This window comes from Panthera pardus, unplaced genomic scaffold (assembly GCF_024362965.1).
Source record: "Panthera pardus isolate Hobbes unplaced genomic scaffold, ASM2436296v1 HiC_scaffold_8, whole genome shotgun sequence".
In the NCBI taxonomy this organism is placed as follows: domain Eukaryota; kingdom Metazoa; phylum Chordata; class Mammalia; order Carnivora; family Felidae; genus Panthera; species Panthera pardus.
In genome coordinates, this window is record NW_026527013.1 from 117,191,501 (window position 1) to 117,215,668 (window position 24,168).

At 44.0% G+C, this 24,168-nt stretch overlaps 1 long non-coding RNA gene across 2 annotated transcripts in view; it reads right to left on the reverse strand.

The window, feature by feature from the left end:
- Positions 1-24,168, reverse strand: part of LOC109263853 (uncharacterized) — a 77,023-nt gene that overhangs the window by 47,249 nt on the left and 5,606 nt on the right. Inside the window, exons 2-3 of one of the 2 annotated variants that reach the window (XR_008420351.1) lie at positions 18,105-18,197; positions 12,750-12,864 (exon numbers count right to left, since the gene is read on the reverse strand). This is a non-coding gene — a long non-coding RNA (uncharacterized LOC109263853). The remainder of the gene's footprint in view (positions 1-12,749; positions 12,865-18,104; positions 18,198-24,168) is intronic. The other variant, XR_002078424.2, reaches the window with a different exon arrangement.

Below are 24,168 nucleotides of genomic sequence, written 5' to 3' on the forward strand. Positions count from 1 at the left end.
CTGCTGTCTTTCAGGGGTTCCCTTATGTGTAACTTCTCTCTTTTCTCTTGCTGTTCTCAAAATTCTTTCTATGTCTTTGAGTTTTGACAATTTAATTATAATGTGTCTCAGTGTAGCCCAATTCAGATTCAATCTACTTGGGATCCTTTGGGTCTCATGGATCTGCATGTCCATTTCTCTCCCCAGGTTTAGGATGTTTCAGCCACTATTGCTTAAATATGCTTTCTGTTCCTTTCTCTTTTTCTTTTTCTTCTCCTTCTGGAATTCCCATACTGCAAATACTATTTCTTTTCATCGTGTCCCAGAATATTCATAGGCTTTCTTCAACGTTTTGTTTTGTTTTGTTTTGTTTTGCTCCTCTGACTAGGTAATTTTCAATGTCCTAATTTTCAGGTTGCTGATCCTTCTGCATGTTTGAGCCTACTTGTGAAATTTCTCACTTTAGTTACTGTATTTTTTAACTCTAGGATTTCTATTTGTTTAATGGTTGCTATTTTCTTGTCAAATCTCATTTGGTTCATGCATTGTTTTTCAAATTCTTTTTAGTTGTCTGTGTTCTCCTATAGTTCTCTAAACCTTCTTAAGAGGATTATTCTGAATTCCTTGTCTGACTATTTATAGATATCCTTTTCTTTAGGGTCAGTTATTAGAGCTTTATTAGTTTCCTTTGATGGTGTCATAGTTACCCGACTTTTTTGTGACCCTTGATTCTTTATGTTGATATCTGTTCATCTGAGTAATGGAGCTACTCTTAGACACTTTACAAGTTTGCTTTGGGAGAGATAGCTCTTCACCAGTTAGCCCAGTTTGGGTTTCTTGGTGTGTTTTCTGGTAATGTCATTGGACAAGTGGGGCCTTCTGTTATGGTCTATTTGGGGGGCAAGGCAACTGTTCAAGCTCTAAGGATAGGGATAGGGATGGGGGTTTATCCACTGGCTGAGGGCAGTTAGATGAGTTTTCCTACCCAAGTGACGCTGTAGGATGCATTCTGAAGTTGCCTGGATTCACTGGTCAGGCATACTAGATGGTTGGGACTGGGTATTATATTCAGTAGTAGATGTGGCTATAAATTAGTTTCCTTCCCCCAGCAGAGCAGCAGACTGGAGCCCAAGACCTATACAGCTCATTGTTTGAGGTCCTGAATCAATCTTGAGCGTGCACTGAATTCCCTAGTCAAGTGAGACCACCAGTTTTGCTCTGCAGACAGGGGAAGCCACAGGTTGTGCTCTCTGTTGAAGTGCCACTGTACACAGGCCACTGAATGGGCTCTGCAGGTTCTCCTGCACTCTACCTAGGTTCCCTGTTTAGACAAGATAAAGACTGTGTTCAACAATGAGTGAAGCTATGAATTAGATTCTTTGCCTGGGTGCAACGGGAGAAGCAGCTCTAAAATCACTAATGCTCTTCACTGTCTTAACTCAAGCCAACCCACACCCCAAGTTCCTTGGCTGAACAGGACCACTGGCTTTGCTCTGCAAACTATCAGCTATCTCTGCCCTTCTTTCAACTTGAGTACCACTGGGTCGTACAGCTTGCAGGCATTTTCACAGCGCTTCTTGTCAGATAGGGCCAGAAAGTGCTCATCACAGTAGGCATGGCTGTGTTTCAGCCCCCAGCCTGGGTACTCCAGGCTACTCTCAATTTCCCAAATGGGCTTTCCAGTTGGGGAGGGAAAGAGCTACCCTCCAATTTGGCTATGAATTAATCCCCCTATCTGTGCTTAGCATGGGAAGACTCCACCCTTGGTACTGACTTTACTCTGGAGGTGATCAGCTTTGCTTGCCCACCTTTTAGCTGGGCCACACAACTTCCACCAGTTGTCCCCAGCCCTTCTGGTCAGATGGAGCTGGAAGGCACTCATTATAGTGGACGGGACTGTGACTCAGCACCTTGCCCGGCTATGAGCAAACGGGGCTTCGGGCCTGGCAAAATTCCTCGTGTGAGGATCCAAATCAAGCAGATCTACACTCCACCAAGTTCCCTGGTCCGTGTGAGCTGCCAGCTTGGTTCTGCAGATGACCAAAACCACTGGTGGTGTTACTACTTGAGCACTGCAGACATGAACCCAGTCTGCAGAGACCCACGTGCTCGCTGTTGCAAGTCCCTCCCCGCCTTCTCTGCCACAGCCAGATTCCCAGTGGCCAGGCCCTGCAGGTTGCAGGGTAGTCCCCACAGTAGGAGATCAAGTCAAGCGTTTCCTCAAAGCAACCCACAATGCTGAGGGAGGTTGGCTGTCCTCCACTGCTGGGTTCTCTTTTCCCAGAGGAGGAACCAAACATTCAGGGGTACCTCTCTGTGTAGAGCTGTGTGGTCCTGGGGGAGGGGCAATGTGGTCAATGAGAAGCCTCTCCTCTTAACCTTCTAATGCCATCTGTCTTGATCTCTGTAAGGTGCTTCAGCCTTACCCCCATGTTCTAGGATTCCCCCAGCAGTGTCTTCTTCATGAGTAGGTATTAGTTGTTCTTGGGAAGGGGAGCAAAGTCAGGAATAATTCATGCCACCATCTTGGTAATGTCGCTCCAGCAATTTTCTGATTCATGCTTAAATTGATAGAAAGTATTCTGACCGGGGCACCTGGGTGGCTCAGCTGGTTGAGCGTCCAACTTCAGCTCAGGTCATGATCTCACAGTTTGTGAGTTCCAGCCCCATGTCAGGCTCTGTGCTGGCAGCTCAGAGCCTGGAGCCTGCTTCAGATTCTGGGTCTCCCTCTCTCTGCTCTTCCCCTGCTCACATGCTGTCTCTCTCTCAAAAATAAATAAAGATTACCAAAAAATATTTTTTAATAAAAAAAGAAAGTATTCTGACCAACCTACTAAAATTATAGTCACATTTAGTTACATATTTTTTAAATGGCTTTTCTTAAAAATAATGCAATTTCTTTTAAATTAGGACTACTCTGAACATTCCAGGCACATACTTGCCAAACCTAAAGCCCTTCCAGAACATTGGGAACCTCTGCCCCTGTGGTCTAAGGGGCATTTCTGGAAGTTCAGGGAGAGCAGATCACCTCTGTCCAGCCAGGCAGGGTTGGATTTGAATCCTGACCGCACCTCTGACTTTCTTTAAGCAACTCCAAAATGCCTCCAAGCTCAATTTCCTTGCTCATAAAATGGGATGGAATACACAATGCCTGACGCACTTATTAAATGTTTATTTCTTCCTTCTATATCCAGGTGAAAAAACACCTGTGCCCCCCAAAACATTGAGACTGTCCAGAGAATAGCTGTTGGGGAGTGGGAAAAGTGTGCTGCTACTGAAGTTTGATTTTGTTTCCCTCCCATGCTCCTCCCTCTCAGCATCACCTCTTTTCCACAGGTGCTTGTCTTTCAAGTCTTCACTGACAGTGGCTTAGGAACTGACTCATCCCATGTACGTTTTAATGACAGACTCTGCAAAATCTTAAAGCCTTTAGAGATTGAAGGGAATAATTTTTTAATGAACATGTGTCATTCTATTTTAAAAGTAATATGTGATTACTACCAAAAAAAAAAAAAAAGACAAATGCAGAAAAGTACTAAGCAGAAGAATTGCCTGTCAGCCTGCTACCCAAAGACAAGCACCATTAGTATTTTGTTGTATTTTCTTTTCATCTTTTCTGTATGCCTATTTATTGTAACCTTTATTGTGTGTGTGTGTGTGTGTGTGTGTGTGTGTGTGTGTGTGTAAAAAGATGATTACATTGCTGTTTTTAGTTTTAACTTAGAATACATAGATAACTTTGTATCTTTCTTTTCTCCAACATTATAACCCAGGAGGCATTCTCCATATTATTATAAATTTCTCATAAATAGTAACTCTTAATGGCTACAAAATAAGGGATACATTTTTTTAGACAGGGAGGGCACAAGTGAGTGAGAGGCAGAGAGAGAGAGAGAAAGAGAAGCGGGGCTCACCTGAAGTGGGGCTCACGTTTACCCCAAGCTGGGCACGAGCTCACCCAATGTGGGTCTCAAACTCACAAACCATGAGATCATGACCTGAGCTGATGCTTAACAATGGAGCCACCCAGGCAGGCCCCCAATAAGACATACGTTTTTAAGGGTAAAATCCCCAACTCTATTAGGTCCTGTGGGAGATAAATGTATAAAACTAAACTAAATGTAGATTCTCTGAGGATGGTGATTTTGTCTCTTTTTATTCTCTGCAGATAAATATGTGGAGTCCCAGAGGCCGCATGTGGAGTCCTAGAGGGCTCTGGGACTCCCTCTCCAAACCAGACTATCCCCTGATTTGCTATGAACTCATTCTTCATAATGACAGACAAGCAACTCTCTCTGGCTTCTTCTATGATCTGTTGCTAAGGCACAAGTAAGAGTAAACACATGAGTCATAAAAATAGAAATAGGGTTTTTTAAAGCACCTGTTTCCTATTTAACACCCTCATAAGCATGTTTTGAAAACTATAGGGAAATCTGAGAATGCTTCAGATTTTCTTAGCATTTTTTAGGAATTAGAAATGCAAGTTATAATAAAGTCATCTATGTGACTGTCTGATCCTCGCATATGTAAAAGTGTTGGAAACTGTACAAACAGATTAGATCTCATTTAAAGCAAAAATAAATCCTAAAAGGTACATCAGTTTGTTTAGTCAACAGCTTTGATGCCCAAGAAAACAAGGCAAGACTTCGCCCCGCCCTGGTAGCATTTGAGTAAAGTTCTGGCAATGGTCCTATCTAGTTAAAGCTTTAAGATTTTATCACCAAGAACAAGGTTCCACACAAGGTCCCACACAAGGATCAGTGGTTCCACACAAGGAACGGAAACTGACTCATGGAAAATTTCTAATAAAAATTGGGCAGAGCTGAAAGGATGCTTTGTGAAGTGCATATACCTAATAGAAGGAGTCCATGAGAGAAAGTCTATTTTTGCTTACCTAAGGGCCACCATTGAACCTACCTTTGTGTTCTACTGAGCAAGTCTTTGTATAGTGTATTCATGTACTCTCATACTTCTTTTCGGCCTCTCTAAAACCTTAAGATATGTACCCCATACATGTCCACAGACCTGATGTATGAGACAAATTTGATTTTGAAAACAAATATCAAGTGGACAAGAACAATGTTTAAGTTGTACATTATCACTACTGTTTAGTCTCTTACATCAGCTCTGGCAGAGGCAGCCCAAGGAAATGAGGGAAGGACTGCACTACCTCATTCCTTCTTCTCTCCCCAACCACAGCCAAGACTGTAGGCAACAGACGAAGGTTCTGAGGCTACAGCAAAGGTGGGGAAGAGACTGGGAGGCGGATCCCCCCAGGGAAGGCTAAAGGAAGGGGGGAGCTTTGATGGGATCAAGAAAGGAGATACAGAACTTTCTAGATTCAAACAATTTTTAATTATGTGAAAGGATGTTTATGCAAGAGGATGACCTCTTTTTTCTCCATTTCTTCCGGGGTAGGTCAAAAGAAAATGGACTTAAGCTGTAGCAGAGTAGGTTTAGGTAAGACAGGAGAAGGAATTTCCTGAATGTGGAGGTCGTTAAAAACTGGAATGAGTTACTAAGGGAGTCGGTGGACACTGTTCCTCTGGGGAACATTTAAAAATAAGATAAATTTTCATCTGTCAGGGAGGGTTTAGAAGTAATCCAACCAGAAGGCCTCTCAAAGCATTTTCCAGCCCTACAAACTGAAGGCCAAATTCCCTCCGATTTTATTTTCTACAGTTAACTAGATGGGCGATGGACTCCTGGAGCACAGCTCTGGATTTCAGATGCGGTAACTGGAGGCGATTACTTTTACTTCTATAATAAGACACCACTTTGCATAAAAGACTAAGGTCGTAATCCTTCCTGGAAGCCGCATCAAGAAAAACATTCCGAACTCAAAACCTGGCAAATGACTGCATAGACACCTTCACTCTCATCCTCCCAAATGCAAAACACCACGCTCTCCTCTCTGCCTTTTTGTTCCCTTAGGTCTGCGGGGCTCACCTTTCCAGTTTTTAAGTTTATCTTTCCCAGACAGTCATTCCAAATACTCCGTTTTACAACTAGTCAGTTTCTCCAAACAGTCTTTCAAAACCTAACCAAATATTTTCCCTGCAATTATTTGGCTAGGTTTCAATCTTAGATATAGCAAGCTAAAAAACAAGGTTTGGAAAAAGTGTAGTCAGGCACATTCTTCTCTTGTCCTTTTCTCTTGAGTTGGAATCAAGCCATGGGTTTGGGGCCAGGGCGGGGGGGGGGGGCGGGATTTCCACCCACCCTCCGTCCTGGAGGACCCACTGCCCTGATGCTCTCTCTCTTGTAATTTACCAGCTTTGTTTGAGCTCTGGGGCTTTCCTTTCTTTTACATGCTTCAAGTCGTCTTTGTTGCCTGGCAAAGCAGGAATGTTCAAAGGAATTGATAACCAAACCCTCCTCCAGATGCCCCACACCTCCTTTTCATTCTTTCCCTAACTTTTTTTCCCTTTAGCTTCTCCCGCCTCCTGCTCACCCTTCACACCAAGACATTTGTCAGAAGGTCCCTCTGCGTTCTCCAACCCCTTTGTCCAGCATGAACTCTCTGAATTCAAGTGGAAAGAGAAGGAATTTGGCCTAGGTAAGAAAAGGAGAGGCTGGCCAAGGATAAAGGGAAGCACGAGGGGGCTTCAGCTGCCCCGAACCCTGGGCTAGATGCTGTCTAACAGTTCTCTCTTAAGCAGGGAGAGAAAACTCCTCCAAGAACTCAGTTTGGCACATCTCCTGGCAGGATTTGGGCAGAAAGAGATAAATGATGTCTAAGGGAGACAACTTGGATTTATTCATTGACTGTGAATTAAAGTAGATCATATAACTAACACTCTTCATGAGACCATCACATGTCTACAATTTTGCTCCTGGTTCTAAATTAGAGTGGCCAAATAATAATGACAAAAATTGTTAAATCATCATTATTATTACTTCCATAGAAGCTTCACAGAGAACTTTAACTCTTGATAGGGATAACGTGAAGAGGGGGATCATCTCAGTCTTCATACAAGAGTAAAAGAGGTGTATTCTCTTCTTGTACAAATGGGGAAAACCAGGAACGGAGTGACAACATAACTGACCCAGGGTAGCCAAACAAAGCACAAGGTTCTGTGCACCCATATGTAATATATCCTTCACCAGGATACCCTGTTAGGATGAAATCTACTTGTATAGCTAAACAGGTAGTAAGGTTTAAAAAAAAAAATAAAAAAACACGTGCACAAAAAGATATTAAATTGAGTTTATGAGTAACATCCTCCAAATAATAAAATACATCACTACCTATGTAACACAGCAAGAGAAGTTTATTGACAGTCTGTCTTCTTGGCAATAGTTGGTTCATCCAGGTCTGCAGCCCCAAGGTTGTATCCAGATTTATCTAGAGAGTCAACCAGAACCCCAGACCCCTTCAGGCCACTCAGAGTCCAACTCTCTTTCATCAAAAGAGAAAGAGGGATGGAAATGGAGATAGAGAGAGGGATAGCGATACAGAGAGGAAAGTCAGAAAAGATCATTTGCATTGGTTTTACCTCCAGGGACCTACACACTCTTTACCAGAGACAAACTTTCCTTGGGTATTGCACATTGGACGGTTAACCCAGCCCTTAAGTGATAGTCCCGTCCTCCATGGAACAACCCCTGGCCTAAACGTATCCTTGTTCTCTGAAGTGTTGAGAGAGGAATATAAGCATAATTCCCCTCTTTCAGCCCACCATATCCTTACTCTGATTCAACCAACCACCGTGATCGCTAGCAGATGAAAATCTTTATTTTCGCACATGTCCTGAGCCTTCACCTTAATTCCTGAAGACAACCGGCTGGTTCTGCCTTGGTCCCTCTCCTTCCCTAGACAGGAAGAACCCACAAGCCCAGCTCACAGAAATGTGCAGCATGGTTACCAAGGTTCTGCGAAGGCTCGGAATACCACCGGGTGTCAGATCCTCCACTCAATGTGGCTGGTTCCACTACGAAGAAACAAATCATCCCTTTGAACAAAAAGCTCCAAAACTTGGAGGGAAGAGAACACAAAAGCTGCAGATCTCTGTAAATTACATATTATCTGCGCCTAGAATGCCCAGAGGGGTCATGAATTTGGAGATCTCAACAAAAGCAACAAGCCAATATCTGACACCTTCTGTTCCTAAAACTCATTACAGCTCTGGGAATGAAAGTATAGGGAGACAAAAACAAACAAACAGTGAATAAATTATTTACAAGAGGAAAAGCCTTCATTATCTTCTTGAGTGTTTCCCAATAGCTTCAAAACCGATAGAGAAAGACAAGTCTTGCCTCCTAAACTGTCTCCTGAATTCAAATTATCTTTGGTCTGGTATTGAAAGGACTCTTTGTGCCTTCGTGAATTGGCCTGAAAAATACTGAGTCCCCCAATCTTAAGCCTTTCTTCTCTTTCTAAAATGTCATAAGGAAAAGCAATAAGAAAATTTAAATCACATATCCTCTAAGAAAGAGATGTCTGGGGACACCTGGTCAGTTAAGTGTCTGACTTTCGCTCAGGTCATGATCTCACCATTCGTGGGTTCGAGCCCCGCGTCGGGCTCTGTGCTGACAGCTCAGAGCCTGGAGCCTGCTTCGGGTTCTGCATCTCCCTCTCTCTCTGCCCCTCCCCCACTCATTCTCTCTCTCTGTCTCTCTCTCTCAAGAATAAATAAACATCAAAAAAAGAGAGATGTCTTTTTTTTTTAATCAGCCTTTCAAATTATTGAAAAGTCTGTTCTTTATGTTGAATTGGGAAAATGTGCTGATGTTTCTGTGATACCTAAAATCTGACTAGTGCTCTCACACTTTATTCAGAGAAGATTCTGCAGCACTTTGCTCCTCTGGACAGCAGAGCATCTCCATTGCGCTGGACTGAACTGAGCTTGGGGATGGAGGGGACAAATTTAGAGTGGATCTAATTCCTTCACCGTGAACCCCTCAAGACGTGAGGCTCATCTTGATAGCCAACATCTCACTCCTAGTAAGCACTCAGTAGAGCCTGGCTAACTCAATTAACAAATAAATGAACAATCATGTCTAAATCACTAAGATTTTCTCCCTCTTTCCCCCTCCCCACCCTCCATATCAGTCTTTCCCGAGAATCACTCCTTGCCCATGTTCTTCCCCAAAGACATTTTAGTAAAAGGAATGTACCATATTCTGAGAGTCTTACACATTCTGTTTCTTATTTCATCTGAGAAAGAATTTACTGAAGAGTCCTCCCCACCACATGTGGATTGAATTTCCAGTCTCTTCTCCCCATTTCCACCTTTCTTTTATTTCTGTCTCCATCAGAGCACGGCACTCAATATGCTGCAGAAATAATTTTCTGCTGAATGAAGTTCGGCCATAAGTCAAGGGCAGATTTATTAAGGCCCCCGCATAGCCTGTTCCCCCAGCTTACTGTCGACATGACAGTTTAAATCTTTGATCACTCTTGCGCGTAACCCCTTCCCTGCTGGACAGTCCAGACCTGAGATGAGCACCCCGCTCCAGCACGTGGGCTGTGTTGAACATGATTCTGAGCCCGTGCAGACAGGACATCTTCGACAAGACCGGGGAGTGTCCAGTGTTTTCAGGGACAGTCAAGGTATTCCCACATACGCACTGGTTTTTCAACATGCCTCTGTTCCCAGAAGACAGTTTATCGTCACCACGGCCGTGCCTTGTCTTCCACTTCTTCCTTACAGCGAGGAAACACCACTGCAGTTGGGTCACTAGAGAGCTATTTCATTCAGCAGATTGGCTGGGTGTTCTGTGAGAGACGGCTGTTATTTCTGTTTGCTTTTGGTTTCTGTTTCTAGTGATTTTTACCTTTCTGTGACAGCATACCAAACCTCTGGCCCCACATAAAACAGTCTTTAAAAACCCCTTGAATCAGTCAGGTAGTGGGGTTTTATATATTGATTACCTTTTTTTAAGTGTTTACTTATTTCGAGAGAGAGAGAGCAGGACTAGAAGAGAAGCAGAGAGAGGGAGAGAGAGAGAATCCCAAGCAGCTTTGTGCTGTCATCACAGAGCCCAAAGATGCAGGACTCGACCTCACAAACCAGGAGACCATGACCTGAACTGAAATCAAGAGCTGGATGCATTAAGGAAGACACTTGTTGTGATGAGCACTGAGTGTTATACATAGGGGATGATTCACTGGAATCTACTGAAATCATTATTGCACTATATGCTAACTAACTTGGATGTAAATTAAAAAATAAATAAAATAAAATAAAACTCAATAAATAAATAGATAATAAAAATAATAATAGGGGCGCCTGGGTGGCTCAGTCGGTTAAGCGTCTGACTTCAACTCAGGTCATGACCTCGCACTTCGTGGTCCTAGCCCCGCATCAGGCTTTGTGCTGACAGCTCGGAGCCTGGAGTCTGCTTTGAATTCTGTATCTCCCTCTCTCTCTCTGCCCCTCCTCCACTTGTACTCTGCCTCTCTCTCCCAAAAATAAATAAACGTTAAAAAAAGTTTTCAAAAAATAGTAGTAATAATAATAATAAAAGAGTTGGATGCTTAACCAACTGAACCACCCCGGCACCTCAATGATTACTTTTAAATGTTGTTTGATGTCCCTGTGTATTACATGTGGGCACTGTGGTTATCAACACACACACACACACGCACACCCACACACACACACACACACTTTCCCTTCACAAAACAGTGCTGGAAGCTGGTACTAAGAATATTAAACTGCTTGCACAAGTTGGAAGGCTCCTGGAAAGGGTTCTTCCATCCATGCTAACCGAAGTATAATATTGTGTGTTTCAGGTCACCAGGGTGCACATTCCCTTGTTGCAGATTCTTTGGTCTACATTTGCCCCATTGATTCCTTGCAAACAAATGATTGCTATTGTTGCTCCTCCCACCGAGGAGCACTTTACATGTATCATAGTCTTCTCCATACGTCATGCCATTAGATTCTTGCCATAATTTCTACCAGTGTAGGTTTTGGTCTTATCTTATGTGAGGAACCCTGACTTATTCAAAGTGATGCCCTAATGTAGGTAGCAGACTAAGCCCTTATACTCAGATCCTCTTTGGAGACACAATCTTTTTACAAGTAACCCCATTAAAAATCACCAAAACACTGAGAAGCTTGTGGAAAGGGTTGTTGGCAAAATACCCACCACCACCCCCCGCCGCCTTTTTTTAGTGTAAGTACTAATTCAGAATATACAGAAACACATTTAAAAAAAAGAAAAAAAATGACCTTAACCCCCTAAAGATAACCATCTACCATTTGGGTATATCTCCTCCCAGGCATGTTCCTCTAAACAGGGAACAGAGTATGTTCCTTTAAAGTTGCAATTACTTCTAGAAAAATATTAGAAACCAGCCATAGAGTGGCATCATTAGAGAAGAGCTGGCCAGAAGTGCTAAGAGAGGTCATAGCTATTCTGTTCTCCTTTAGATAAACACAAGTTTCTGCCCACACCCTGTTGTTGCCACGGGCACTTGAAGAGAAATAAGAATACATTTTCCTTTCGGCAGAAGATTAACTGAACATCCACCGACTGCAGTGTCGGTGTGGTCCTCGGGGCCTCACAAACTCTGGTCTAAAGAAGAAAAAGAAAACAATACAGAAAGTACACAAAGAGCTGAAGAGGGCAAAATTTGCAGGAACCGGCTCAGCGCTGTCAGGAAAAATAACAAAATGTTAATCAAATTTCCAGGAAGTTGGGTGTTTGTGGAAGATCCTAAGTGCTTCTTACCGGGGGTGACCCACATAAGACAATGTGCTCCTGTTGGGATGTCACATTTGCCCTACAGAAACAGCCAAGATCCCACACTGTCTCCTCACAGGAGCTCGTAGATTTGTCCAAGGGGGCTGCCTTTTTCTCCTGGCAAAGCTCTCAGTTGTCACCTAACACCTGCCAATTGTACAAGGTCATCCACCCGGGATATTTTCATTATCTGCTAGATAAACTGGGGGAGCTCTTACTTACAGAGAAATATATGTGTTCCCCGCCCAATCGCATCCATCCATCTCCTGCTTGGATCCTTTTACTTGGGCATAGCCATGGTTTCAGGCAGGCATTGATCTTGGAGTTTTTGAGAAAATTGGCCTTATCTGCTAATGCTGCAAGCATTTTTTTTTTAAATCTACCTGCTTAAATCTGCAGTTGTAATAATATAGGTGTGCCATTTTTCAAGTGTTTTTATTTTCAAGCGTTGCAAAACAAATGTGATTTCTGATAAATTCTTATTTATGAAAAAAAATGGCTATACATGATATGCTTAGAAATCCACTTTCTCAACATTTCCCCCAAAACATTTTAAACACCACAGGCAGAGTATGACAGCCACAGTGGGACAATGGGGATAACTGACAGGTTTTGAGCATGTGTGGGGTTTTTTTTGCCTGTGCCCCAAAGTTTCTGAGCCTTCGGGAGCTTGCAGAGACAATGACTCTGGCTTAATAACTGTGAAATGCTATTGAACTAGCAATAAAATATATTCTCTACCACGGAACAATATGATACTTACAACAGCCAGCCTTCCTGCCAATCACAGGACATTCACAAAAAAATGACTTGAGCTCCTTTAGCAACGGGAAGGGCCCCGTGTGAAATGTGTGTACACGAGCATGAGGCTTTGGCAAAGCCACAGGAGCTCTGAGGCCGCACAGCACAGTTTGGGTTACACTAAACTGTTGTGTTTATGTACACGTAGAAGAAGAACATCTCTCTTATTTACAAAAGATAAACCCAAACATCAGGGTTGCATGCTAGTGACTATGGCCTTTCCCACACGCATTTTTACTTTCAGCCCATCGTACATATATTAGAGCACTTACTCTATAGGTCCCCTAAGGCATTCCCAGGCTTCCTTATACTGACAGACCGGTTTGGCAAAATAGCAGGTTATTTCACACGAAGGTGACATTTTTAAGTAAAAAGAGGAAACAGGACCTAAAATAAAGAAAAAAAGAAGAGAATGCTGTTTACTCAAAGCTGAGAAGGACTCCCTTCCTAGGAAGAAGTCCTCAGGCCCCAGTGAGTCAGCAAAGGAAAGCTAACCAAATGGCAGCTCAGAGAAGGGTGAGAACTGTGCTCTCCGTGGGTGATTCTTTTCCTACATGAGATCAGCAGCCAGCCTGATTTGGGCAAATTGCAAGGCTCTGGCTCTGTCTTAAGTACACATTATGTGCAGGAGAATTGATGGACAAACATCCTGAAACTGAGGTATTTAGAATCAGCCGTCACACCAGACTGCTGCACCATGTCGAGAAATCTACAGCAAGAAATATGGGCATAAAAACGCATCTCAAATGCCACATCGTGGGACAACCCAGTCACGTGTGGGTTAAAGTCATAGCAAAATTTGCATTATTCGTTGGCTGTGTCCCATTATTATTCTTCAGCCTCTGCTTGATGTAAATTGGGGATTTGAGCCAGCACAGATAAGAGTTTAAGTTGGTTCTTTCCCAGACAAAAGGGACAAAAGGCGAAAATTCTCATGCAGACAGGGTGAATTGGCACAGAGATGACTGAAAAGGCATCTTGTGTTCAGCATTTTCCTTGATCCTTGACTCTTTTGGGCTGACGAGTGACAGTTCCAAAGGGATTCAAAGAGAGAAGTTGCAAAAGGAGGGGTTCTAGGAAGTGTGATGTCAGAGTTCTTCTTTCAGTTTGACACTATCTACATCCTTCTCAGATTGTACGAGACACATTTCACTGATAAAGATGAAATCTTAAAAAAAAAAAAAAGCCAACACTAGACTTTTTCAATAGTTTCTAGGGTGAGGCCAACACTTTAGCAATGGTTTCTTAGTAAGTTGTGTGTCCCTCACTGGCTGTGGTCTCCCTGAGAACAGGGACCTTGTATTCTCCACCTTTAATTCCCCCACAGCCTCTAGCACAAAGCCTGTGCATAGTAGGTCCTCACAATCAATGTTAACTGACAATGGGGTTCTACTTGCTCAGTAAACGAAATCTGCTAGCAGTTTAACCACACGAAGCTGCTTCTTTTATAGGACAAAACATGATCATATATTGGAAGTTTCATAGGATTAAACCCAATACTATCCCTATATTATTAGCTACTTTCCACATACATTATTCCTACTATTCCACATACATTTCCTAAGAGGCACTGTGTGCCCTCCACTGTAGCCACACTTAACTCCACTTACAAGTGAGGAAAGAGGTATGTAGATCAGTTAAGAGATTGCCAAAGCCAAGTCATTAGTTGAGGAATAGCTAAACCTTGTATGTACTATTGGTCCCTAAACCCTATATGTTAGTCAGGCACCTTTCCATCAAAAGTGAAAGAAACCCAATGTAAACAACCTTACACGGAAAAGTAGATTTAGTGGCTCATAAACTAGGAAGTTAAAGGTTGGGGGTTTTTTAGGCACGGGAACTCAAATAATAACAATGTCCTTTTTTTCTTTCTCTCTCTCTTTCCATCTCTTTGTTCTGCTTACCTCTCTTCGTTTGTATATTGTATACTGGCCTCATTCTCTTATCACAGGCTTTCTCTACACACAAAAGCAAGAGGCCCTAAATCTGTCCCAGTGCCCATATACCAGCTCCCATGGAAGGATATGATTGACCTTACTTAGGCCGTATGCCCAAGGCTGGGCCCAATCCCTGTGAGAGAAAGATTGGATTTGGCCGAAGCCTAGGTCATGGGTCTACTCCCAGGGTCAGCATCATGGACTGAATATCTGCGTACCCCCAAAACTCGTATCTTGATACCCACCTCCCAGTGTGGCGGTGTTGGGGAGGGAAGCCTTTGGAAGGTAATTAGGATGAGAGGAGTTTGTGAAGACAGAGCCCTCCTGAATGAGGTCAGTGCCCTTATAAAGATCACAAAAGAGCTTGCTCGTCTCTGTTCTCTGCCATGTGAGGATACAAGTCGGCAGTCTACAACCTGGAGAGGGTTCTCACCAGAACCCAACTGCGCTGGCACCTGATTCCAGACTTCCCGCCTCCAGAACTGTGAGAAATAAATTTTTGTTGCCTTAAAGCCATTCAGTCTATGACACTGTGTTACAGCACCACTAACTGCCTAAGACAGCCAGGGATGAGGCTCTATTATTAACAAACAATCCAGTGGAAACACCTAGGATAGAGACGAAGAAATTTCCCAGCGGAAGGAGAAGAGAGGCAGACAAAACTACGATGTCCAGTATTGTCTCGCTCATTCGTCCTCAAGTGCCCCCACCATCCTGCCCGTGAGCTCCAAAACACTTCATTTGCTGATTAACGAACTAGGTCCTTATTACAAAGTTGGTGTTCATGAGGCTGAAAGACCAGCTCACCACTTACTCTAATTTGGACAGTGCCACCCTCCCCCACTCCTCCTGCCCCCCTAAGAACAGGATGGATCCATAGCTTGCTTCCTGTTGGGAGGAAGGGGTACAGACTATCCTGTGACCAGGTCAGACCTGGTCAAGGTTCAAACTCAAGCGCCCCTTACTTTACCCCAAACCAAACAAAGCTGTGTATGGACACCAGTCCAAACCTACCACACCTAGGCAAACCTGCAAGAGGTGAGAGCTAGAGGGCAAGCCACATTCCATTTCTAGAATGAGCCAAAAAACACAGGCACTTCCGAATTCGTTTGGGGAGGACCAAGGTTATCAGAAAATGACGTTAAAATAGTCTGGTTCTGTAGATGTTCTTGTTTCATGGCAATATGTACCCAGCGATTTATTGATAGGAAAGAAAATAAGTGATTAAAGGCCTATAGAGGTGTTCAATGAATATTTGTTGAATTGAGCTGGATTAAATTCAGCGTGGTCTGGTCTTTCAATTAAACAGGCCAGCGGGCCACGCCTGGCAAGTTTAGCTGTCTTTCTGAAAGGCGAGTGGCAGATCTGGTCGCAGTTAGGAGGCAGCAGGCACAGTGTCCTGGCAGAAGTCGCGTGTGCTTTGCAGCCCAAAGGGTGTGACTTCATCCACTATGCAAGATGGTCTGAGAACACCCCAGGGCGGGCCAAGGAAGGGGTTTTGGCTTTCAAGAATACCCTTACTAAGCAACCACGCTCTGCTGTGTGCCCTGTTAAGAGATCTTCTCTAGTTTCAAGACTATTTTCTTAACAGAGGGTGCCACTTTAATATCCTGCCGTGGCACTAAACAGTATAGATCAAGGGCAGCCTGGGGGAGAACCAAGACAGGTTTAATGGCCAGGGTCAAACATCTTGAAAGAATATGGCCTCAAGGGCCGGGCCCAGCACTTCTGAGACTGCACAGTGAGAAGAACACACAGGGATCCAGAGAACAAGGTGCCATCCTGTGGCTCCTCAGAAGTTTTCAGCCGCTTCTAGGGAACGCGGCACAGGGGATTCATTGAGCATGACTCTGGGGGAATGGCTGTCCCTTCAGGGTTGTCTGCTCACAAAGGAGTTTTCCCCAGAAGCTTTTTCAAAACCACTTCCTGGGGCGCCTGGCTGGCTCAGTGCGTTAAGCGTCCAACTTCAGCTCAGGTCACGATCTTGGAGTTATCGAGTTCGAGCCCTGCATCAGGCTCTGTGCTGACAGCTCAGAGTCTGGAGCCTGCTTCCAGATTCTGTGTCTTCCTCTCTCTCTGCCCCTCCCTCACTTGCATTCTCTGTCTCTCTCTCTCTCTATCTCTCTCTCTCTCTGTCTCTCTCTCTCAAAAATAATTAAAAAAATTAAAAAAAATTTTTTAAAAAACCACTTTCTCACAAGAAATTCACTGCCGCCATTTTGGAGCTGTTTTATACACCAACAGAACAGTTGGAGGATGGATAGTGGTCAACGGTCAGGCCAGTGCCTGTTGTTGTTGATAAAGAATGCTAGCCCTCGGAGAGCAAGGCACCCAGGCTTCCAGTTTGGGAATGAATAAGTCATGGGGAGGAAAAAAAACGCTGTTCCCATTGGTGGAAACCACGTCTTGAGTGATTAATGCCGGCTGCACACAGTGGAACCAAACAATAACAAGTAACAGCACTTACACAGCACTTAGGACGTGCCAGGCACAGTTCTAGAGGCTTTCCACATGTGAACTCATTTAGTTACACAAAAGCCCTGTGAAGTGCGTGCCATTATCACCCCTGTTTTATAGATGAGGATCACACGCGGTAACTGGCAGTACCCGTGTTTGAAAGCACACGGTTTGTCACCAGAGGTCATTCCCTTAATTGCTGTAAACACCGCCCACAAACAGGTGTCTTTGTGGTGTAAGTAGGATAAGCATAGAGAATGTAGGTGGAGTGCGTCCAGCATATATTATTACTGTTACACCATAATATAATGTCTAATCAACATATTACAATTAATAAACATTACTAAAATTATTATTTTCAAATAATTGATGATAAAGATGATCTGATTTGACTAGAAGTCACATAAGAACTGGGGCGCCTGGGCGGCTCAGTCAGTTAAACGTCTGACTCCTGATTTCAGCTCAGATCACCATCTCATGGTTCATGAGTTCGAGCCCCACATTGGGCTCTGCACTGACAGTGTGAATGAAGCCTCTCTCTCTCTCTCTCTCTCTCTCTCTTTCTCTCCCTCTCTCTGCCCCTCCCCTCTCTCTCTCAAAATAAATAAAACTTAAAAAAAAGAAAGAAAGAAAAAAGAAAGAAAGAAAGAAAAAAGAAAGAAAGAAAGAAAAAAGAAAGAAAGAAAGAAAGAAAGAAAGAAAGAAATCAATCATGTAAGAACTGATAACAAATGAACTGGACAAGCGGTGGCCAAGTTTCTGAGTCTGTTGCCAATCCTGAGTCACTGACGTACTGATTTGCAAACTTGTGTCTCACTTCCCCAGGCTCTGCCCATGGAGACAGCTCCTCAGGCTGTTTGGTAATCTGGTTTTGACATCTTCAGATGAAACTCCAAGAGCACGTTATTGCTCTAACTGAAGTTGCTGAATATTAAAATAGTGGGACTTTTCAACCACCTTCAAATGCGGCTTCCAGTTGCTTCCATGTACAACTCTAGGAAGGAAACTGTGTCATCACGAATGAAAACTTAGCCGGATGTAGGTTTCATAAGAATCGTTTAAGTGTGAAGGCTGAGAAATGTTATGGCCAATATGTGACTGCTCTGTCCAGCCACCAACAAACCAAAGGATGGGCTCCTTTTGCAAGTGAGGGGACAGGAGATTTGGGTCATATGTGGGCACCACCAGTCCAACGCTGAGAGTGTCACCACACTGCCCCAGGGCGTGACTTACCAACAGGCTCTGCCTGTCTCCATCCACAGCTGTAGACATGGCCCAGGAAGGATGAGAAACTGCTCCTCACTGGGCTTTCACTGAACTTGGGGACTGCCAGATAAACAAGTAGGATTGGGGTTTATTTTTGTTTATTTGTTCGTCTGTGTGTTTATTTGCGTTTTAGCCAGAGCAGCTTTCTGACTGCCACCTACAGAGAATTTGGAGGGACGAGGGCTTTATCTAGAGGTTTCTCTTTCCCACTAGAGCACACACTGCCATTTCAAGAAGCATTTCTATCAGCTGTAGGGGTTTGCTTGCAAGTTTTTGTGTAGCCATTAATGTTAAAAACAGAAGCCACGGTATCCGTTGGCATTTCAGGCATAAAGGAAAACTGTTTCCCTTGTGAAGAAGGCCCCTGTGTTTCCAGCAGTGCCCCAGATGCAATGTTTGTTTTAGGTGGAGGGAAAGGAAGGCAGGCAGAAAGGGAGCCGAGAAATGGCTTTTTTTCTAAGGGTGGCAGATCATTAATAATCGGTGAAGGATGAACTCGAGAAGCCTCAGTGCACATATTTCTAGGGCTGAAGTTGAAGACTTCATTAATATTCTAGAGGAAGATTGCTCCCGTGAAGTTTCCTCTGGGCCTCCAATCTAACTCAGCACCATGTAAACTGCAGAGGAGCAATAGATTCTGAGATTAGCTTCCAGAACTTTATCAGTGGACTCGGGAGAAGTGCGGTTCTCCACCCTAATGCAGAAATAAGCTGGTTTGCTTTGCAAAACCGGGTTCGCCTGTTTTGAGTCTCCAGGCTTATATATTGTAGCAAAATGCTGAACATCCATTTCTTTGGCAAATGTTTAGCTCCAGTAACATGAAGTGTGCCACATTTGTTTTAACCATGTTTAGAACTACTTCAACGTGACAGTTTTATCAGCCCAGGCCAGAGGCCTTTCACATCTTACTTTAATTCGTCGAAAATCGGCTTACCCCTAGAGGCCCGAATGCACGGATAGAAGAAAACACAGCCTCTCTGTTTTGGCTAGAGAGGGATGGAAAGAGAGAAGAGGGTGGGGGGATTTCTCATCACACTATGAACACACACAAGTATCAACAATGGCCCCAGGGATGGCTAGGAGGTGGACACCCCGATACCTGGCTCTGGGCATGGGGTGAAAAGGGGAAAAAGAGGAGAGACATCATTTTCTGCTCATTCTGTGTATCTTGGGAGTTGTGCATTGGGAGGTGGAAGATGGCATACGGAAGGAAAGACAACCGGGGAATGGGGAGAAATTCCTTTGTTTTGTGCAAAGTCTCCCAAAGAGAGGGAAAAAAGCAAGCAAGTAATAAATAATATGCCCACATGTACCCCTGAGCCAAAACAACCCTCAGAGTTGAGACACTGCGGATCTCCTGTCCCGCCGACCCCTCCGCCATGAGCAAGCCACTTGTCTGGGTCGGTGGGTGGCTTTCCTGCCCTAACACTCGGGCCTTTGGCCTTTGCAGAAATATCTGCACTGGTACTTTGTAGCATTCTGATAAGAACAAGCCCTGTTTGTTTAAATATTAACTTCCCCACCGCTTCTGCCCCATTTCCATTCTACCCTCATCCTCTTCCAACTTTTTTTTTTTAATCCCTTAAAGGAAATGTCACTGAAACATAAGGAATAGATCATTAGTATGTCTAACGGTAGACATTTTTTATTATGGAAAGCTCTGAATCCATACTGAACAAAAGCAACTGTTCAGAGCTCTCAAAGAAAAAAAAAATTGCCCAGCAATTTTAAGTTAATGGGCAAGATTAATGGATTGTCATATAATGTGAAGGGAAAGTATTAGAAAAAAACGAAAGTGGCTCTGCAAAATTGGTTTGGAATTGGAGTCTACGTGAAGGCCCTTCAGTTGGAGGATTACTGTCTGCAGGGCTCGCGGCTAAGCGGGATATTAATTTGAAAGCCATGCCTTGTACCGATACCCAGCACTTAGTGGTTGGTTTTATGTTAAAAATGCTTAGTCTGAAGCCTGTGCTGAAAGTTTGCCCAAACATCTCATAGTTGATTGCACACCCGAGTGCCTGGGGGCTCTGAGCCCACACCTCAAGAATGTGGGTGATTGGGTGACATTTTGGCTCCACACCTGGATTTGTCAAGGCCTCTTAACGGCTGCTGGGAATGTGCCCTGCCTGGGGCCCGCTGCCCTCCCCCATCACCCCTCTGACAGATTAAAACACAACAGGGTCTGTTGCCTGACTGACACATTCCTCTCCTGTCTGCCTCTGAAAGGACTTTATTTAACAGTCCTGGAGTCGGGCTTTTGACTGACAGATTGTGAAGGGTAAAAGTCATTCGGTTCCATTAAGCCCTGTAACTGCTCGGGAACAAAACACCTTTAAAAAAAAGTGTCGGGGGGAGGGGAAAATAGAGCTGTGGAGAGTGGGGGCATGAGCTTTAGGGAGAAAAAAAGGGGATTCTTTTCAGGTTCAAAAACAATCCTTCTCTTTGCCTTCTGTCTATCAATTAGGGCGGCATTCCCAGAGGGAATACAGGCCTGGCCTCATTGGTGTCATTCAGCCGCCAATCTCCTGACAGGGACACCAAAGGGCCTCATGTAGCGCTGCGGAAACTGTCTGTCAGGCCATCAGCAGCTGCTATGACGACATCACCTCTGTTTTTCTAGGACTATTATAGAGAAGGGGGGGGGGAGGTGGGCAGGGGGCTCACCCATCAGAGTCTAAGTCTCAGCTCCAAATCTCTGCTCATATTTTCCTTTTACAACCCCCCGCATCTCTTCAACCCCAGGGTGAATTGCTTCACAAAAACATCATTTCCTTGCCTGGCTGGGCTACGGGGTAAATAACTTGCCAGCCAAGGACACGGTCTTAGGTGTCAAAGAGGGGTTCTACTTCTGGGAAAACTGAAGTCCTGACTGAATACATTCAATGACTGGTTCACACGAGCCCAAAGAAACGCTATTTGTGGTGGAAGGTGGACCCACCACCGAAAGGCCGGCATAGGCAGAGCTGTGTGAAAAGCCCTCGGCCCCACAAAGGGCTTCCTGCCAAGCCTTAGCCTTGTTTGGGTTCCTGTGGCTTTCGTTCCCCCTTGAGTTTTGCTTGGAGCCCAAAGGCTCAAACGGAGTTCAAAACCCTAAGCCAAACTCAGCTCCAAGCAACCACTTCCCATTTTTGTTTTTCTGCCTTGCTCTCTCCTTTCCTCAAGGCCAGACACACACACAAGCTAACTTGGGTTCGCCCCCAAAGACTCCTCGGCCTCAGCCGATCACCCTGAAGACCCAAAACGACAAAGAAGGGGTGCGTTTACCTGAGCTTCCTGGCTTCACTGGCAAAAATTGCCTTATTGCCTCTTACCCCCTCCTCTCCTCTCTCTACCCTCTCTGGATTCTGCCTCAAACAAGGGAGGTAAATGCGAGCCATGATGGCCTCCTACAAAGATACGTGGTTGTCTTTCCGTGTCCTGTGATGGCAGCATTTGTGACTGCAAGCATTTTCCTGGTAGCCTTTGCACATTACAGGGAGCTACATCCAAATGGTAATGGCAGCACTTTGGACCAAACTGAGTGCTGGAGAGAGCCACTGCCAAGCCCCAAGGCTGGCTGGCCTTTCTGTTGCAATACTTCTATGGTGCTTCAGGGACAGGGATTACAGGGCTTCCCACTTTCACATAAACCGTACACGATGTTTAGCCAAATCCTGTAAGAACATGTACATAAAGCCCTCTCTGTGCTGCCAGGGCCATGATATCTATCTCTTTTCTGTCTCTTATTTCCTCCTTCATTCTGAAGGCTCTGCGGGGGTCCCATACTTCCTGAACATAAACCCCATCTGGAGTGGCTGAAGTCCATCCACGCAGCAATACCCTGGTCTCAGGCATCCAGATGCTGGGTCTTGGAATATGTACCACCTACATGAAGACTGTGCCTGGGGATATTTGGAATGAACTAGATTTTTGGCACTGGGGCTCTATGCAGAGGAGCAAGTGGGCAGCATGATAAGAGGTGACTTGATTGTCATCTTCCTGCTCTATGGCCTCAGGAAGACACACTCAGGAGCCAGCCCTTTGCCATCTGTACCAACAGAAGTTGCAGCAGTCATGGGAGACACTAAGGGTTCACTAACGAATAAACATTTCCAAACTGCTTTGCAGGTCTTTGGTTGCGATCTCTGCACATTTTCATCGCAGAAGCTGAGAGGAAACCAACCTAAGGGATTGGGCGGATAGGCAGGGATACACACAAAGAGATCTAAATTCCTGGGGGGGGGGGGGGAGTGCCACCGAAAATAGACTTCAGTTACTATCTAAAAAGATACAGGGAGCATTTCGCTCAGGATGGATTACTTCAAAAATGTCACTTGGAGTAGCCCCGAGTGAGCAGATGCTTGGAGCTCCTGGGTGCTGAATGGCGACCTGGGTTCCCATCCAGGGGCTCCACATCACCCTCCAAAGCCCCATAACCCCATCCCTCCTCCTCATGATTTTTCACAAGGATTTCAGATCCAGTGTTGTGAGATGCTCACACTTCTGGCCTTACCACAGACAACGGGTTCCAAATGCTTCTCAGTGGAAGGCCCAATAGTATGAGATCTGAATATCAAATCATCTGTGTTGGAAAGACAACCATCTTTGTTTACTACTTTCTCAAGGAATTCCTGACTGCACCCAACCAAGAGGTTGACATAGCCCTCTCTGGCCCCACATTCCACCATCTATTATATCAGGGACTGTGTCTCTCCCGTTTTTTCTTTGCAGTGTGCTAGCAGGACTTAAATGGTCTGTTGGGTCCTCGATGACAGTAAGGCTTCCTTCCTGGTGTATAATATCCATTGGGTACTATCTTTGTGGATTGTATATTCTTATAGTAACTTCCACTGACCGGTTACATTGGGAATAACCTTAAACCAAACCTGCTACAGTTCAAATTCAATGGAATAAGTGGTTGCTACCATTTAGACTCTATATAAGTTTAGACAATTCACTCTTACTTATGTGTGAGGATACCCCCACTGCGAACCAGTCTACTCTTGTCAGATTCTTATAAAAGAGCAATAAAATCTATCCTAAACACCACTCTTCTGTCTTTCATTTTCTCTCCCATGCAAACCAAGAGACTCGGTAAGAGGCACTCAACATAATAATACCTAACTTCTTCCCTACTCACCAACTCAGGAAAATGCTGAGCCAGAAACATAAATGTTTACTTAGCAGGTTGCCTTGTGCTAAGAGTTCTGTCTTTCTGTCTCTCTCCACAGTGGGACAGGAACTGAGGATCTGAATGACCACCTGTAATCCCCACTGGAACAAATCCTGTGAGGATGGCTCTAACATGTTCCTTGGAATGTTACGAATTTCTAAAACATCATATATACCCATATTCAAAGGTAAATTTCATTACTTTTAAAATTATCCACTATTTTCTATTAGCCACATTCACAGCCCTCATGATAAAACAGCAATAAGTTGGAAGGAATTGAGATACAGAATGAATCGGAAAAAACAAAAATAATTGACTAAGAAAAGAAATCCAATATATCAGCCTTAAATTTAAATATGAGAAGTATATTCTTGGCACTGCACAGAAGCATTTTGGAAAAGCTCATTTGAAAAAATGAATGAATTGATCTGTTAAAAGTACAGAGACAGCTGGCTGTCAGATCCTTAAACAGTAATAAGGCTAAATTTTTCCAAGACCCTGAACCTCAACAATGATCTTAGACCAGGGATTAAAGATACACAGGCACATTAATCTTTGCTTCACTTTCCCAGACCTCATGGATTATAATGAATTTACTAGAATAATCATTATCTAGGAGAAGACTGGCTTTTTAAAAGGGAACTTAACTAAGAAAAGTAAAGTCATTCTAAAGATAAAATTAACTCTGGTTGGGAGTAATGAGCATTGAGTGCCTTCTTCATAGCAGTGGACTATAAATTTAATCCAAATATGTAAGATTTCCCTTGTTTCTTTCATACAGTTGACTGGCTTTGAAAAATATTGTGCCCTTTAACTTTCAAACACTTGTTTTGCTCTTAAATATACAAGGAGAAGGAATGGAAGGAGATAACGGAACAA